This window comes from Lissotriton helveticus, chromosome 2_2 (assembly GCF_964261635.1).
Source record: "Lissotriton helveticus chromosome 2_2, aLisHel1.1, whole genome shotgun sequence".
NCBI lineage: Eukaryota > Metazoa > Chordata > Amphibia > Caudata > Salamandridae > Lissotriton > Lissotriton helveticus.
The window spans coordinates 170,643,399-170,662,187 of record NC_136060.1 but is presented as its reverse complement, the minus strand read 5'-3'; the positions used below and the strand labels follow the sequence as shown (position 1 = coordinate 170,662,187).

General features: G+C 42.6%; 1 protein-coding gene across 2 annotated transcripts in view; it reads left to right on the top strand.

Moving 5' to 3' along the window:
* SLC30A9 (solute carrier family 30 member 9) overlaps positions 1-18,789 on the top strand; it is a 680,727-nt gene that overhangs the window by 256,878 nt on the left and 405,060 nt on the right. The window lies entirely within an intron of this gene.

The following is an 18,789-nucleotide window of genomic DNA, read 5'->3' as shown; positions in this document are numbered from 1 at the left end:
TATAATCAACTTCAACAATGATGGGCTCGAGAAATTCAAACTCTAAATCGAACCAATTGTGTTATAACCTGAGTTTGCTACGTATACCTGCTCCCGATTACTGTGATGTTGCAGCTCTCTACTAATTAGTAATCTAAACAGGTTTGATGTTGAATGTTTGGTCCTTATTTTAAATTACAGATATTCACAAAGCTTATGTTCATTGCAATAATGTATTACAGGGACAACTGCCTACAGGTCATACACTTCATTCATGTTTAACATGCTTCCGGAATGATTGTATTTATAAAACTAATGCTGCAGTAATTGTTGATTCCAGTTCATCGAACCATTTTGTTGCTCTTCTTACTGCTGCCCATTTGTATATTTTAATACTTTTTTTGAAAATTAGGTGAGCATTCACAATTGTCTTTGCAATCCATCACTGCAATGCAAAGATATATAGTAAACCACTGTAGCTCTGGGAGGAAATGTAAGTGGGTTTTATTTGGTCTCTTTCCTGCTTTTCAGCTTGGTTTGTGCTTTAAAAATACTGTATACTTCCATACAGGGAACTAGTTTTCTTTCTAACTGAAAGATTGTTTTAACTTCTTATATCTACCACCCATGAACCCCACTTCTTTGTTCTCCTTCATGCATTTCCCTACTCATTCACAAGGTTGGCATCCTTAATCACCTCCACGCTGCCAGATCCAAACTACTTCTGCTTTCTGATGGATACATCTGCCAGTGGATTAGTCATCTTGAAAATATCCCCCTGCGCCAGCAGCATTCGGAATTTTTTTGTAGCTCTCCACGCCGATGAGGACGACGTCACAGAACCATGGCTCCGCTCGCGACTCCGGTGACGTTGTCATGTATTCCTATAGGTTCTGAATCGATCCCCCTATTCCTGGCCCTATTCTGGTTAAACTAACTATCAAGTTAACTAACAGTCAGCCCATGAGGCAAGAAAAGCCCCCATGATGCAGATACCGTTATCTGACGCAGTCACACTACGGCACAGGAACGTGTTATCTGATTAGGTCATAACGCTTGAGATCTAATTAGACAAGCGACATTCCTCCAGCCCCTGATAAAGCATACGACGTTCTCATAACAAATCAAACCTATGACAACCTGGAAAATCCGTGCGGCCATTGTTTTGATTTCACAGAGAACTTCAGTAAAAGAATGTGCTAACGAGCAAGTCGTATGACATCTTTATTGACGTATCTATGTCCATCCTTACGTCAATCTCGGCACCTTTAAGGTATAAATATTGCCGATCTTGCCCTATGAAAACACACGCGTGGTGACGAGACGGAGCAGCCATACTTGCCGAAGCCAAGAGCAGAGCAGACCCCGCTGGCAGCAGCCCCGCCTTCCTGACGCGCTGAGAGACGCGCTGCTATCTCCTGCCGAGAGACCCAGCACCGGCGCTTTCGGCAGCCCTCGCAGGCGGCCTGGAATATCGAGAGCAGAGAAAGAGATAACCATTCCTCATTTCATCCTAACTTCCAGGTACAGAACTGAATAACCCCTCACAGAGAATTCTTTAGTTATTCACTTGGCAAAAACAAACTTAACTTAAACTGTAACTTTCTATTCCCGCCCACGCATTAGACTTAGGTCAGGTACACGGGGTAGGCGTATTTAGAAACACCAGTTGAGTACGTTTAGTCAAATGTATATGTGTATGTAATATATTTTAATCATTTTAAACATCATATGGCTCAGAAACCATATCAATGTTTTTACAGTATTATTTTATACTATTGCTTTTAATGTATGCACTTTACTTAACTATAAGTATTGCAATAATATCGATCCATTTCTCTTGTACGAGAAAAGAGACTGATCAATAAATAACACCTTTTATTGAACACGCCCGTCTCTTCCTTTTCTCTACAATCTGATGAGACTAAGAATGCACGTACTGACTGAGTAAAATAATTGCCTTGTGCTCACACGACTCTGGAGATACACTCTTGATTAGGGGAGAGCAAAGTTGTCATGTTCTATGGTTGTCAGAAACTAAATCCCTTCTTGTCTAATCAGGGGAGTTAATTCTTTCCTGAACATTCGAGAAAGTTTCTAGCGAACTCTGAGCTACGCTGGCAAACCCAAAACTTAAGTCTAGTATCGACAGTAGTAGACCTAGTTAACGTCTGGCCTAGGCCTTTACTGCTGTAGGTATTATTCCAATGCGCAGAGCCTATTGGGAAGATAGGAACTACACTACATGGCGCCCAACGCGTTTGGAAAGGGCGATAAAACTAACGTAAGACATTTAGAGTAACTCAGTCGTGCTTTCTCACTCAGACCCCTTTTTCCCAAATTCTCCAAAGACGTCTGGAGTGGGTGAAAGGTTATATCCGCCAGACCTCGCAGGAGGGAACTCCTATGTATGGTTCTTGGTACAGTCAACGTTGAAGGATACACTGTTCCGAAATATTGTGCATCTAATCTTTGTTCCATTAGAAACCTGATCTGCAAACAAACATAATACCATCCTGTCGGTAAAATGGGAGACAGTGATGAAGAAAGAGAGGCAGTTAGATTAGCAGCTGAAATAGCAGCAGCAGATACTGCACTAAAGGATGCAGACGCGGATATAATACTCATTCCGGTCAGCAAAAGGAAATCTATAACCTTAAAACTTATAGAAAATGGACTGACACCTCGAGGTGGCACAGTCATATTCGTAATTGAGGCACACGAATATCGGCAGACAGAGGTATACTATACATGGATACATTTTCCAGCAGCAAATGCTGTAACAAAGTACTTCCACTATTACAAAATAGAGGTACCACCTGACATTTACACTCCTTTCGAGGAGGTGGAAGTACCACTCAAATTCCAAGAGCATTTGCTCTTATTTGATGGCGCCCTAATACATAACAATCACATTACAAGGCTCGGTCCTTTAGGTAGACCAGGAGCAACGTGGCCGGTCTTAGCCGGATACACACCACACCCAGACATCGAAGGGATGTCTACTGGAGAGCTGTTAATACAGCTAAAACAATTACTAAAAATTCATAGACAATTAGTCCAGTATGTAAGGCGGACTTCAACAATTCAGCCAGCGATTAAACTTCCACAGCTGACCCCTCACCAGGGGAACACAAATAAAATTACACCACAGAACATCCAATCCTGCCTAGGTAAAGTTCTGGCTAAACGGGAACAGATACCATTCTGGTTGGCACAGAAAATCACCCAAATAGAGGCGGTGTTTCCTGACACCACCCCGCTAGAAAAACACAGGATTCTGACTATATGTCTCCCAATGGGAATCGCACCACACATAGAGGACTGTGACACTTGGGGTACAGTCTTTGCTTCAATCTACACAAAAACGCACGGTGTTCCATCCATTTCGGTAATACCAGATGTGCTAAAACAAATTCAAGATGAATACGGTCCAGAACCAGCTTTAACTCTTGGTATGAAATTACTGAAAGACTTCAAGCAGGTCTCGGCTATATTATTAGCCAATATAAAAGGTGAAGCAGCAAACGTGGCGATCCGCCAAAGGTTAAAAGAGACAGATATAGCAGACCAACCAGCTGAAATTGCTAGAATCATAGAAAAATCCTATGAGGAACTAGGTAGAGATAGTTTAGGTGGAATACCAGTAAAACCGCAACTGACTGAAAGTCCAGAAAAAATATTTTTTAATAATTCACCAAAAAAGAACTGGGATGGAAACAAACAATCCAATACAAAAGAAAAGAAATTCCAGTCCCGAGGAAGGTCTCCTAGGCGAAGGGAGAAATCTCCGAACCAGAGACACAGGTCACCCCAGAGTGACCCCTCTGGGAAAAGATATAACCTTAGAAATAGGGATAATATTAAAAAACCTGATAGATATCAAGACATTGATACACGTCCCTCTCAATCTTTTCAGAATTCCTCGCAGAAATCGGAAAGAAGAGGACGATCAGAACAAAGAGAAGAGCACGCCAAGTCCAAAGACAAGGAACCTGCTCAGCTAAAAAAGAAATTACAATTTCCAAAAAAGAAGGTAGCCAGTATCAAGGTAGTTAACAATGCCGAGAATACTGAGGACACAACTGAAAAACGGAGAGTGGGCTCAGACAATGCTAGACAGCGCAGCAGAAGTGAGCATAGCTCGCAAAGTCCTTATGAATCATCTGGAGACAGTGGACACGAATGAATATCTTCAAGTGGAAACTGCAGACACCAGAGTTAGCAAACCCCACAAGATATACGAGATAACATTACGTATAGAGGGAGATAAGACTAGGAAAATAAGGGGACTATTTTGGGATAATCTCTCTAAGGGCTATGATATCCTTCTAGCTGAAAAAGACTGGCCACCAGAGTTTGTTAGGGAGTGCCCTCATGGCGAAGAAATAATTATGCCTGCCTTCTCGAATCAAATCCCGATTCATAAAAAATATACACTTGCCAGAAAGTGGGCAGTGGCTCTAGCACCTGCTTTATATAAAAATCATGTAGGATGGGATGAGGACTCCCCTCCTCACAAAATCCAGTTAAAATCACAACCTACTGCACAAAGGCAGTACCCAATTAAGCAAGAAGCTAAAAAACAGGTAAATGAAATACTAGATCAGCTAGAATACCAGGGGGTGATTGAAACTTGCACCTCACAAATGAACAATCCTTTGTTTCCGGTCTCCAAACCAGACAATACATATCGTCTAGTTTTGGATTACCGACACCTTAACACATGTTGCAAAACCTTTGCAGTGCAAAACTCACACAGTGCTGCACTAATGAATAACATAGTGCGCAAAAAATACAAAACAACCTTGGACATCTCCAATGGATTCTTTTGTCAAAACATAGCACCAGAGAGCAGATATTTAACTGCATTCTCAGTAAATGGCACTCAAAAACAATTCTGTCGGTTAGCCCAGGGGTACAAGAACAGCCCGGGGGTATTCTCAGCGAGAGTAACAGAATTACTACAACTATATGATGATGAAGCATTATCTTATGTCGATGACATTTACTTAACAGATGATGACTTGGAGACTCACTTGAAAAGAGTGAACACCATAATACTTGGGTTCGCAGCAGAGGGTTACAAATTCAACTTTAAAAAATCCAGAATTGCCCATCTGACAGTCCTGTTCTTAGGATATGAATTATCAAGTATAGCCTGGTTGACAATTTTTTAAGAACTAGAAGAATTAAAAAATCTAGAATATGAAGACGTATCCTCTGCCAATCGACATTCTGCCTCTACGACATTACGCCTGTGTAATCTATACAGACGGACATGCTCAACCCCCCGTTTGGGGAGAACAAGCATACAACCCCACATGTGAGATTACAAAAGAAGTGTGGCGCGGAGGTAAACTAAAACCTCTATTAACAAAATCACACTCAGTAGAAACTAATTCAGAACAACAAACTGAAATAATAGCATTGAAAATGGCGCTAGATAATGCGGATCGCGAATTCCCGACACTTATAGTGTCAGATTCATATTACTGCGTCAAATCATATAATAGCGATTTGCAGGCATGGATTCAAAACGGTTACAAAGATGACACAGATGCACCAATAAAGCAGAAACTGCTCTGGGAACAAGTAGCTCTTTTACAAAAAGAACTACCAAAGACTCACGTGACTCACTCACTGAGTCATCAACGTGATGGCGTTCACGTTGTAGGGAATTCATTGGCTGAAGCAGCCGCAGCGGCAGCCACTAAATCGGCTCCCGTAGTTCGAAAAAAGCATACATTAAAATACATTGACGGTGAAACAGTGCTGGCGGTGAAAACGTCATCAAAAGGCGACTGCTCAGCATTACCGATCAACTATCCACTCAATTATACATACATAATCGATGCAAACTCCATCCCTTTTGCTCGAATCCCTGGAGTGGGGGATAGAGTGATTCCAAACATGGACAGGAGAAACTTGTTAATCGCAGACGCACATATGGGCGAGGGTCTTAGACACCTTAAATTAAAAGATTCTCTGGAAGAATTACAATCACGGTACTGGTGGCCAGGCATGAGCCTGCATCACACCATGTTTGTAAAAAACTGCCCAAACTGCAACAGAGATCGCAGTGGGGAGAGAAACAGTTTAATACCTCGTCGTATCAAGGCAGATAATATCACCAGTAAAAAGCAGGGCTTGCGATTAACATATACTGGCTAGTTTCCACTTATAATGTCGATCCTCAGCACTCGGCTGACGTCCGGACTGTTATACAAAGATTTGCAAGTCTAAATGGCATATACGCTAAGAGCATGTTACGTTTGACCATTGTCTTCACTCTAGCCCTCCGGCCGGGGGGGAAACATGGCCAAATGAGCACAGCCCAGCGGGAATCTTCTCACTTCCTTCCTGAGGGTACGGGATGGTGTAAAGAAAAAACCAAGGCAGAAAGCAATCTATAATGGAAAGGATATTAGGTTCGGGAGCTGGGTGGGTCAAACATCTAATAAGTGTCCAACGTAGTCTAAATAACTTGCCAAGAAATTCTCTGAAGGGATTCAGTCCGTACGAATTATTATTTGGAACTAGAATGATTATCTCTGACCTCGACAGTCAGACTTCAGTGGTTAAAGAAAAAAGCTTTGATGTCAAAGACCGTTTGGCTATTTTGCAGGACTTAAACAAAACAAGAAAAGACCTGAGCAACATATAGTTGAAACAACAGCCAACAACCACTGAAGAATCACCACCTGTCCCAGCAAGACCTGTCTGGATTCCAAAAGTCGGGGATCTAGTCAGGGAGAAGATCGCGGTAAAGAAGGAATTTGGGCCTTCTTACAGAAAAGCAGTTCCTGTCTTGTCTGTCAACGGGACAAGATCAGTTGTACTACCGCCACTTGCTGGTAAAAAGGAGAACCGAGTTGTATCCATCGACCTGGTAAAACCACAACATGTGGCCGATAACAAACAGTAGGCCAAGTGGACTCCCAATAAGTAGCAGAACACCAAGGTTTGCTACCAGTACAGAGGTCCTAACGAAGAGGCTCATCACATTCGAAACGCCTACAGAAGAACAACAAGGACTATGCAAGAATGCAATAGAACTAAGACCTCTGAAAACCCAAATAAAAACATTTAGCAGAGACACACCAATCTATAATGAAGTACCAAGTGAAAATGCAAGAAACAAAAATCCTGAAGCAATTGGAACAATTGACAGAACTGCATCCGGCTACTTCATAAACTTCGATGATTCCTCTGAAAGCCTCAGTGAATCAAAGACACAGCCATCATCAAAAACCTTTAAAGAAAAAGCTAATGAACTTTTGAACCAACTGAAAGAAACATATCTGATTTCTCCATGGATTGGATTTTGGGTGGGTTTTGGTGCATTTATCCTCATACTTTGGCTCATCATGGTATTAACTTTGGGACGCTTCATTGGGGGAAAATATGCTAAAATGGACACAGCAAGTCAGAACATCAACTTGATCCTCAAACCACACACATCTTCACACGTCGAGAAAAGAGAACTTTCTTCAGCCAACTTCACAGCCAATCCGATACCTGGTGGGGTAGCCTGGGACAACACTGACTATGAAATTTATGGTCCGGTCGAAATCCTGAAATATCCACACCAAATTAAGATCTCCTTGAGTGACTTTGTAAAACCAAACTCATTTGCTGATGATTGGGACTTCGAAAGCATTAATAACATGATGTCTGATTTAGTAATGTCTGCTAAATTTACCAAACATGATTATTTGCAGGGTTCTACAAATTATGACAGTATGTATTGCTATAACCACTATGGTAATCACTTTTTACATAGATCTGCACAACCTAGAAATGTGTTAAATTATAATCAATGGGAACATTGTGCAACACCTCCAAAAGGGAGCTCAAGAACCGTTTACGACAAATATTCATATTTTTCAGGTTTTAACACAAGTAATGCTGACACATTTTATTTTAAATTATCAAACAAGACAGGGATGAAAACCATGATAACCAACACAAAATTGTTATATTCAGACTCATTTTTTGAACAAATGAATACTTTTGGATTTGATTATTGGGACAAAAATGTTGATTTGAAAAGTGTTTGGGGTACAAAAGAATGGCAAGTACAGGGTTTAGAAGCTTTGTTTAGAGCTTGCATGATCCCAGAACAAATGATATTTTTAAATGACACTGTTCAACAAACCACCTGTCTTGGCCTAGCCAAAATCAAAGATTTAAATAAACCGTCTATTCCAAAGCCAACAATGTTTAGCAATAGCTCTGATACGGATGAAGAGATAGACGTAAACCATATATTAAACCAAAACAGAACACATCCTGATTGGAAACAATGGTTGATCTGGCCCACAGATACAAATAACTGTCAAGACAGATTCCTGAATAAAACACAGGGGTTCAAAATGACCAGGCCAGACCCTAGATATCCCCAAAGACATCACCCAGGGATAATAACAACCTACAGTGTGGGCAAATTATGCCTTCAATGGCTTCAAACTTCCACACTGCCTGAAATTAAGCAACACCTAACTTTACTTACTGATGGTGCTGACTTGCGTGATTTCATTTTGGGACCACGCAAACAGCGTCAGAAGCGTTTCATAGCAGCCTCTGTATATGCAGCATACAATGAGGCCTGGAAGGTTAATCAAATTGAAACAGCAGAGAGAATACTGGAAATTGACCGTATTAATTTGGAAAAATCACTTTCTGTAGTGGACAATGGGTTAATGACTCTGTCCTCCAGAATTTTTTCATTGGACAGCATTGTGTCTTCAGCAATCGATATATTATCGCAAGACTTACTGTTATTACAACATGGTCAGTCACAATTGCGTTCTATTGTACAGCTTGGCTGGACGTTACAAAATCTTCGTTCAGGCTATGTGCCTTGGCGTTTAATCAACACAACGTCACTATTCCAAATCTTTAACCTTACTGATAGACAAATCGGTATGGCGCAAAAGGGTGCTGATTATACAATCTTGAGCATTGAAAAACTAGAAAGATTACCAATGACAATGTCAGAACGACCTGTCAGTGAATGGATAATACACGGAATCATAAATATTCCAATCTCAACCTTCAGGTTTCAATACTGCCAAAAATATATACAGGCTGGCATGTACGAGAGATTGGGAAAGGGGTACCTTAAAACAACTTGGAACCTGCCCTATTCACATGCATGTGTCAGTAATAAAGGACAGAAAGGGTTTCTTAGTGGCAACAATTGTGCTATGTCACTAAGCGGCACGCTTCTGTGTAACGGAATTAGTTTGCATGGAGCCTGTGAAGGGAATTCATACAACCTTTCATGTCACCAGCAAGGCGCACCTGCAACTGAAATAGAACCATTCTTTCAAAGACTCTATAATGGGAGTTACATTCTTATTGTAGACCGCAGATGTTGTAGTCTTACGCCCGGGACTCCTTATCTAGTAACTACGACTGCGAAGGTCAAGTGCTGTGGACGTTCTTTGTTCCCCAGCTCCTTTCCAGACAGGGAGGCAAGGGCATGGCCCAATTTGAAAATTACTTCTATTCGAATAGATACTTTAAGCAGAATGAAAACAGTGCTTCTTCAGACGCCTACAAGGCTCACGTCATCAAAAGAAACGTATGATCTACAAGTCGCAAGGACGACTGCAGAGATACATACATTATTATCAACTAATTCACCCGTACATTTCACGGAAATCCTGAGCGAAATCTTAAATATTTCTGATACCACTGGGGTCTCAAAGGTATTTAAGACAGTATTTTCGATGGCATTAACACCATTCAAAGCCATACTGGGTATTTTTCCAGATTTCGTCCATTCGATTTTTGGCGGACTTCCCCTGATCCTGGGACTAATTGCAGGAATCCTGTTTTTATTCCTTATTTTTCGTTATGGCAACCCATGTCACAGATCAAACTCTCGCGACAATGGAAGATACAATCCTAGCCATTGGATACCGGGACCGGATATCAAAAATCCTGGGACTCTCCCGGCTTAGAGACCTGAACATGACTTGGTTTCTATCATTTCGACCAATGTGGCAAAGGTGTGTTTTACCTGTATTAAGGTGTCTGCTATGCGGAGAAGAATGCGTGTTAGACACCTGTCTGACGCTACAATCGGATGCGCCAGTGGATGCAGATACATTGTTGGTTCCTACCAAGGTTCACGCTTTGTGCTGCCCTCAAAGGCTGCCAATCCTGATGACGGCATTCGTGGAATCTTCACCACTACGATTGAAGAGTAGTGAAGTTCAAGATGAAAGCAGCATCGATCAGGTACGACCTTCTGTCAGCAATGCGAATCAGAATGTCAATGGAGGCAATCATGCGCACGAATGCATGGTTACACCTATTTCCGACTTAGTGGAACTTTCCCATGAAGCTGTTGACAGTTTTTTCGAAAGCCTTAATGATATGATGTTCTCTCCAGAACAGAAATAGAGACTTTTGAGCAAGCTCGCACACGGCGTTCCCTGAATTCGGCCTTCAACTTTGAAAATAAAGTCACATGAACAATTTTTCCCACCAGTTCACGGACAGCAATTTTTTTTAGCAGCCCCAAATTAATTTTTACAAAAAATTTTGGGACACTTATCTTCTGCTTAAAGTAAGAAACTATTCCTAGAGAACTAAGATTTCTATTTTTAGATACTTTATAAACTTTAGTTGCCCGCTGGTATGTTCACAAATATTTTATTATGTGATGAAATGGTCTCGAACTTTCTTTCTGTATAGCCGTATTAAGAGCCATTTCATGTGTATTTCTCATATACCATATACCATATAAGCAATAATGTATACAAATGCGTGTTTACTTTGGCATTTAATTCATAGCTTGAGTGCATACGATACATATGACTGCAATTTTTCAGTATATTTGAACGTTTCAAAATGCATTTATGTATTTTGGGTTGGTAAGGTATACACTATACTCTATAGTATGTTGTACTATGTTATACTATGCATAGATTAGTAAATATGACCATAGTTAGCGTGGAGTGGGTGTCATGTATTCCTATAGGTTCTGAATCGATCCCCCTATTCCTGGCCCTATTCTGGTTAAACTAACTATCAAGTTAACTAACAGTCAGCCCATGAGGCAAGAAAAGCCCCCATGATGCAGATACCGTTATCTGACGCAGTCACACTACGGCACAGGAACGTGTTATCTGATTAGGTCATAACGCTTGAGATCTAATTAGACAAGCGACATTCCTCCAGCCCCTGATAAGGCATACGACGTTCTCATAACAAATCAAACCTATGACAACCTGGAAAATCCGTGCGGCCATTGTTTTGATTTCACATAGAACTTCAGTAAAAGAATGTGCTAACGAGCAAGTCGTATGACATCTTTATTGACGTATCTATGTCCATCCTTACGTCAATCTCGGCACCTTTAAGGTATAAATATTGCCGATCTTGCCCTATGAAAACACACGCGTGGTGACGAGACGGAGCAGCCATACTTGCCGAAGCCAAGAGCAGAGCAGACCCCGCTGGCAGCAGCCCCGCCTTCCTGACGCGCTGAGAGACGCGCTGCTATCTCCTGCCGAGAGACCCAGCACCGGCGCTTTCGGGCAGCCCTCGCAGGCGGCCTGGAATATCGAGAGCAGAGAAAGAGATACCATTCCTCATTTCATCCTAACTTCCAGGTACAGAACTGAATAACCCCTCACAGAGAATTCTTTAGTTATTCACTTGGCAAAAACAAACTTAACTTAAACTGTAACTTTCTATTCCCGCCCACGCATTAGACTTAGGTCAGGTACACGGGGTAGGCGTATTTAGAAACACCAGTTGAGTACGTTTAGTCAAATGTATATGTGTATGTAATATATTTTAATCATTTTAAACATCATATGGCTCAGAAACCATATCAATGTTTTTACAGTATTATTTTATACTATTGCTTTTAATGTATGCACTTTACTTAACTATAAGTATTGCAATAATATCGATCCATTTCTCTTGTACGAGAAAAGAGACTGATCAATAAATAACACCTTTTATTGAACACGCCCGTCTCTTCCTTTTCTCTACAATCTGATGAGACTAAGAATGCACGTACTGACTGAGTAAAATAATTGCCTTGTGCTCACACGACTCTGGAGATACACTCTTGATTAGGGGAGAGCAAAGTTGTCATGTTCTATGGTTGTCAGAAACTAAATCCCTTCTTGTCTAATCAGGGGAGTTAATTCTTTCCTGAACATTCGAGAAAGTTTCTAGCGAACTCTGAGCTACGCTGGCAAAACCAAAACTTAAGTCTAGTATCGACAGTAGTAGACCTAGTTAACGTCTGGCCTAGGCCTTTACTGCTGTAGGTATTATTCCAATGCGCAGAGCCTATTGGGAAGATAGGAACTACACTACAACGTCACTGGATCCTTAAGAGAACATGGTCAGCGTGATGACGTCAGTTCCCTTTTTTCCGCGCCGTCGACGCTAACGATTTTTCTAGGACTCTCCGTAGTTTCACTTGCTACTTTGTGTTGCTGGTTGTATTCCTGTGCTTCTTCATGTTTCCTTTCAAGGATGTCGTCGAGGAAGTCCGGGTTCAAGCCCTGCAGGGAGTGCGGAGGACATATGTCCATTACAGATCCGCATGAAGATTGTGTCTGGTGCCTGTCGTTGGATCACGACATCGAGGGATGTGCCTGCTGTAGGAAAATGAATCCGAATGCATTGAAGGAAAGAGAAGCAAAACTCTTCATGGCGAAGATGAGAAAGGAGAAAAGAGGTAAAAGAAGGTGGAGGTCGGGCTCGAAGTTTACATCGGGACATGCCGTTTCCATCATCTCCGGCGCCGTCACCCCGACCTCGATCGGCGCAGACTATGCCGCCGGATCCGTGTACGACGCCGGCTCCAGATCCATCAGAATCGTTCTTGGCTCCACTGACGCCGGTACCTAGAATGAGGTCTAGGAGAGAAGCTCAGAGGGTTATAGAGGAGCAGAGGTTTCGTTTGGAAGAAATGGAGGAAGGTGAGGTTCAAGATTCAGATGATTATTTTGGAGAGTTAAGGGAAGCAAGTGGCCTTGATGTGTCTCCAGAGTGGGAACTTTCGCCTACATCTGATCCTCCTTCAAAGGATGTGGTTCTCTACCAAACAGTGATAAAAAAGGCAGCTGAACTTTTAGATCTTTACCTTCCCACTACTGAATTTAAATCAAACATTTTGACAGACGTTCTTCATTCGCCTTCTTCTGTTATAGAGCCTCTACTGCCATTCAATGAGGCAATCAATGAGCCTGTAATGGAGGTCTGGCGTAAGCCCTTTTTGGCTCCGCAGTTTCTAAATCTATTGCCAGGAGATACAGGGCGGCTCCAGGGGATCCGGACTTTTTAACATCCCATCCTTCTCTTGAGAGTCTGGTGGTCCTAGCTGCCTTCCACAAGTTCCGGCTGACAAGGAATCGAAGAAACTCGACCAGTCTGCTAAAAAAGTGTTTTCTTCAGCAAGCATGGCCCTAAAGTTCACTAAGTAAGGAAAGAGAGAGGAACCCCTTAAAACAGTCGAGGGAAATGAGGTTTAACTAATCTGAAGAAAGGAATTATTCCCTTGAGATCAGTATAACAAAAACTGAAACATAGCATCTAAATTAACAAAAACAGTCAAAAATTGTTGCAATCACACTAGTAAAAGATTATAACATATTTATTATACATCAAGGATTAAAAACAGAAAATTACATGTTTAAACATAAGGTAATCCCTGCGTCAATTAATAAAAAGAACAAACTAATAATAACATAGTCAATTATGACCTGCACAATTGAACGGACAGACAAAAATGGTAAAACATCAAAATTGTAAAATACAGTTAGTACATCTGGGGCTCCCGGGTCTTGTCACCTATGTATTACCACTGTAAATTTTGTATATAAACATAGGTGAAGGAGACAAAATTGTACTGTGGAAAAGGCGTCGACGCGTTTCGGTGGTTCTATATGAATGGGGTCCACCTTTATCAAGACTTGTCTTTGTAGTCTGTCGCAAATGGAGGGTCTGTACACTTTCCCTACAATAAATATACATGCAATTATACATTTGTACATGTTATTGTTTATAAATCGGAAATGTTAGTCTTGTAACGATCCTTGGATAACATCATAAGAGTTGTACATTTAAGAGTATACTCAGTAACTATACTAACAGAGTTCAAAATCTTCTGTAAACGTATGTATGAAGTCCACATCTCCTATATTAAATAGGGTAACATCTTACTAGGTTAAGACACACTAGATGTGGCTATGTATCTATCTATACAGAATATAGCAATCTCTATGTGATTGTCTACCATGCAATCCCTCAAGATCCACAGGATCCTTTCTGGGATTCCCCGAGCTTCGTGATTAACGCAACTACAAGTGCGCGTGCACAGTAACAGCGGAGAGGCGCAATCCCTCAAGACAATACCCTAAGGGTAAGAAAATTAATAGAGTGTCCTTTCAGCTGGGTACCAGAATGAAGTGGCAATATTGTTTCAAGGTTTGCCTTAGGATTAAGGATAGAATCATATTGTGTTTGTATAAGAATTAGAGAATTGCATGGTAGACAATCACATAGAGATTGCTATATTCTGTATAGATAGATACATAGCCACATCTAGTGTGTCTTAACCTAGTAAGATGTTACCCTATTTAATATAGGAGATGTGGACTTCATACATACGTTTACAGAAGATTTTGAACTCTGTTAGTATAGTTACTGAGTATACTCTTAAATGTACAACTCTTATGATGTTATCCAAGGATCGTTACAAGACTAACATTTCCGATTTATAAACAATAACATGTACAAATGTATAATTGCATGTATATTTATTGTAGGGAAAGTGTACAGACCCTCCATTTGCGACAGACTACAAAGACAAGTCTTGATAAAGGTGGACCCCATTCATATAGAACCACCGAAACGCGTCGACGCCTTTTCCACAGTACAATTTTGTCTCCTTCACCTATGTTTATATACAAAATTTACAGTGGTAATACATAGGTGACGAGACCCGGGAGCCCCAGATGTACTAACTGTATTTTACAATTTTGATGTTTTACCATTTTTGTCTGTCCGTTCAATTGTGCAGGTCATAATTGACTATGTTATTATTAGTTTGTTCTTTTTATTAATTGACGCAGGGATTACCTTATGTTTAAACATGTAATTTTCTGTTTTTAATCCTTGATGTATAATAAATATGTTATAATCTTTTACTAGTGTGATTGCAACAATTTTTGACTGTTTTTGTTAATTTAGATGCTATGTTTCAGCTTTTTGTTATACTGATCTCAAGGGAATAATTCCTTTCTTCAGCCTAAAGTTCACTAATGCTACCTGTATTTTGGGTCTCTAGATCCATGCTTTAATGGATTCGGCGAAACAGCTTGCACCTAAGTTGTCCGAAGAAGACAGACAAAATAATAATGAGGTCTTGCAAGATACTCAAGCGGCTGCACGTCAGGTCATACAAAATGGTTTAGACACTGCTGACTCTGTCGCCAGAATCATGGGATCATCTGTGGCTACTAGAAGGAGTGCATGGCTTAAATCTTCAGAGTTCTCCTCAGATGTTCAGGCTATGTTTTTGGACCTCCCTTTGATGGTTCTGGGCTTTTTCGCAAAAAAGCGGGTGCAGCTCTAGAGAGATTTAAAGACAGTAAAGCAACAGCCAAATCTCTGGGTCTTCGGGCTCAATCTAGAGGGTCATCGTTCAGGAGGTACAGAGGATTTGGGAGGTCGTCCTTTCGGACCTATAGACAACCTCAGCAGCAGCAACAGCAGCAGCAAAACACCTTATACAAATCCTACAGGGGCAAGAACAGAGGTCGCCCATGAGGCCGTCAGCCCCCCTCCTCCTCTTCCTCTACATCCCCTCCTCTTACCACAGCAAAGCAGCCCTAGATCCACCATTCTGGATCATGCTGGTCCTGTGGGGGGTCGGCTTACTCATTTTCTTCAAGATTGGGAATCGGTCACTACAGACCTTTGGGTTCTAAATCTTGTAGAGAATGGGTATGCTGTTCCCTTTCGGGAATTCCCTCCAAATTATCCTCCTTGCCAAGGGGCTTGCTCGGAGGACCACCTTCTTCTCCTGCAGGAGGAAGTCCTAACATTATTGAAAAAAGGTGCAATAGAGATGGTTCCAGAGCAGGAAAGGGGTCAGGGATGTTACTCCCGGTATTTCCTGATACCCAAGAAGGATGGCAGGTTACGTCCAATCCTGGATCTCAGGATCTTGAACCTTTTTCTGAAGCAGGAGAAGTTCAAGATGCTCACCCTTGCGCAGGTTCTTAAAGCGTTGCAACAGGAAGCTTGGATGGTGTTGATCGACTTACAGGACGCGTATTTTCATATCCCGATCCTGAAGTCGCACAGGAATTATCTCCATTTCACAGTAGGGTCGCAACATTATCAGTTTGCGGTCCTCCCGTTTGGACTTACTACTGCACCTCGAGTCTTCACCAAGGTGATGGTGGTGGTGGCAGCCCATCTCAGGAGATCGAGGATTCCGGTTTTCCCCCTATTTGGACGACTGGCTGATCAAAGCAGAGTCGCCGGAGAAGGTGCTTCACCATCTGCAGGTGTTGTACAAGTTGGGTTTCTCGATAAACGTGTCCAAGTCTCACCTGGTGCCCTCTCAGCACAACCTGTTTATAGAGGCTGTACTGGACACTACTCTGTGTCGAGCATTCCCTCCACCACAAAGGATTCTCGACATTCATGAAATTATTCCTTTGTTTCACAGCGGAGTGGTTGTTCCAGTCCTGAAGATCCTTCGCCTGCTCGGTCTGTTTGCTTCCTGCATTCTGTTGGTCGACCATGCACGCTGGCACATGAGGGCGCTCCAGTGGTGCCTCCGCAGGCAGTGGTATAAACACAACCGAGATCTCAGGGAGTCTGTGAGGATCTCCAGAGAAGCTGCGGCGGATTTGTTTTGGTGGAGCGTGGAGGGCAATCTGTCTCAAGGAAAACCCTTCCATCTACCTCCATCGGTGGCCACAGTGATTACGGATGCCTCTACTCTAGGGTGGGGTGCTCATCTGGGGAATCTGGAGATCAGGGGTCTTTGGTCTCCAGAGGAAAGGTTGCTTCACATCAACCTTCTAGAGTTGCGGGCGATACGTTTACCGCGCAAGGCCTTCCTCCCTTCCCTTCGCGGTCAGTCGGTCCAAGTCCTGACGGACAACACTACCGCAATGTGGTATGTCAACAAGCAGGGAGGAATGGGGTCGCCATGTCTATGCAGAGAGGCTCTGCATCTCTGGTCCTGGGTTCAGGACCATCAGATTTGTCTTATGGCAAATCATCTGGCCGGAGTTCTGAACGTGCGTGCAGACAGTATCAGTCGGCAGTTCTCTGCAGACCACAAGTGAGGGCTTCATCCGGAGGTGGTTCTTCACGTCTTTCGGACGTGGGGAACTCCTCGGGTAGAGCTGTTTGCCACTCATAAGAATGCTCACTGCCCGTCATTCTGCAGTCTCCTTTATCCGTTACAGGGAGCGTTGGGGGATGCGTTTTAGTTGGGCTGGGACTCACATCTCCTTTACGCGTTTCCTCCCATACCCTTGATTCCTCTGGTTCTGAGGAAGATTCGCCAAGACCGAGCCCAAGTCATATTGATCGCCCCGGATTGGCCAAGAAGGGTGTTGTATACAGATCTTCTCCACCTCTCCTCGTGCCCTCCGCTCCGTCTCCCTCTCAGGGCAGACCTCCTCTCGCAGTCGCAGGGGCAGGTTCTACACCCCCACCTCCAGAGCTTACACCGTCATGCCTGGAGATTGAACTGGGCAACCGGAATTCTTTTTCTCTTCCGTCTGACGTGGTGGACGTTATTTTGTCCGCCAGAAGTCTCTCCACCAAGTCTATATATTCATATAGGTGGTCCAAATTTGTTCATTGGTGTGGGGAAAAGTCTATTGACCCTTTGAGGGCTCGCTCAAAATCCTTCAATTTGCTCTTTCTCTAGCCCAGCAGGAATTTGCTGTGGCTACTGTGAAGAGCTATTTATCGGCTTTGTCAGCGTTCCTTTGCTTGCCGGACCAGCCGTCTTTATTTAAATCGTCCATTGTGTTACGATTCATTAAGGGCCTTACCAACAAATATCCGCCTGCTCCATTTATTGTGGCTCAATGGAACTTAAATCTTGTCTTTACCTACTTGATGGGTTCTCCCTTCGAGCCCTTACACACGTGTCCCTTGAGACTATTGTCTTTTAAAACTGTATTTCTTGTTGCCATTACCTCGGCAAGGAGGGTAAGTGAGCTTCAAGCTTTGAGTTCAAAACCCCCATTCTTGACTATTCATGCTGATAGAATGGTTCTCAGGACCAGGGCTGCTTTTCTGCCTAAGGTGGTAACTCCCTTCCATCTGGGGCAGTCCATTACCCTTCCTTCCTTCCTTCTATCCTCACCCTTCCAAGAAGGAGGAGCCTTATCTAGAGGTGTTCCTGTTGAGGACATTTGTAGAGCGGCAACTTGGGCCTCCCTCCACACTTTCGCGAAGCATTACTGCTTAGATTCCGAAGTGAGGAGGGACGGACACTTTGCGCGTTCCGGCCTTCAGGACTTTTTGGTATAAAAAGGTGGACACCCTGCTCCGGGAGTGGGGACTCCTGTGGGACTCTATTCACAAGGTGTGGAATCCACCGGCAGATGTATCCATCAGAAGAAAAAGTTACTTACCTTCGGTAAAGCTTTTTCTGGTGGATACAGTATCTGCCTGTGGATTCCTCACTGACCCACCCGCCTCCCCGTTGTCCACCCTTGTATAACGACAATGATGTTATTTTATGACTGTTATTGTCAATGGAAATGTTTAATTCTTTTTGCA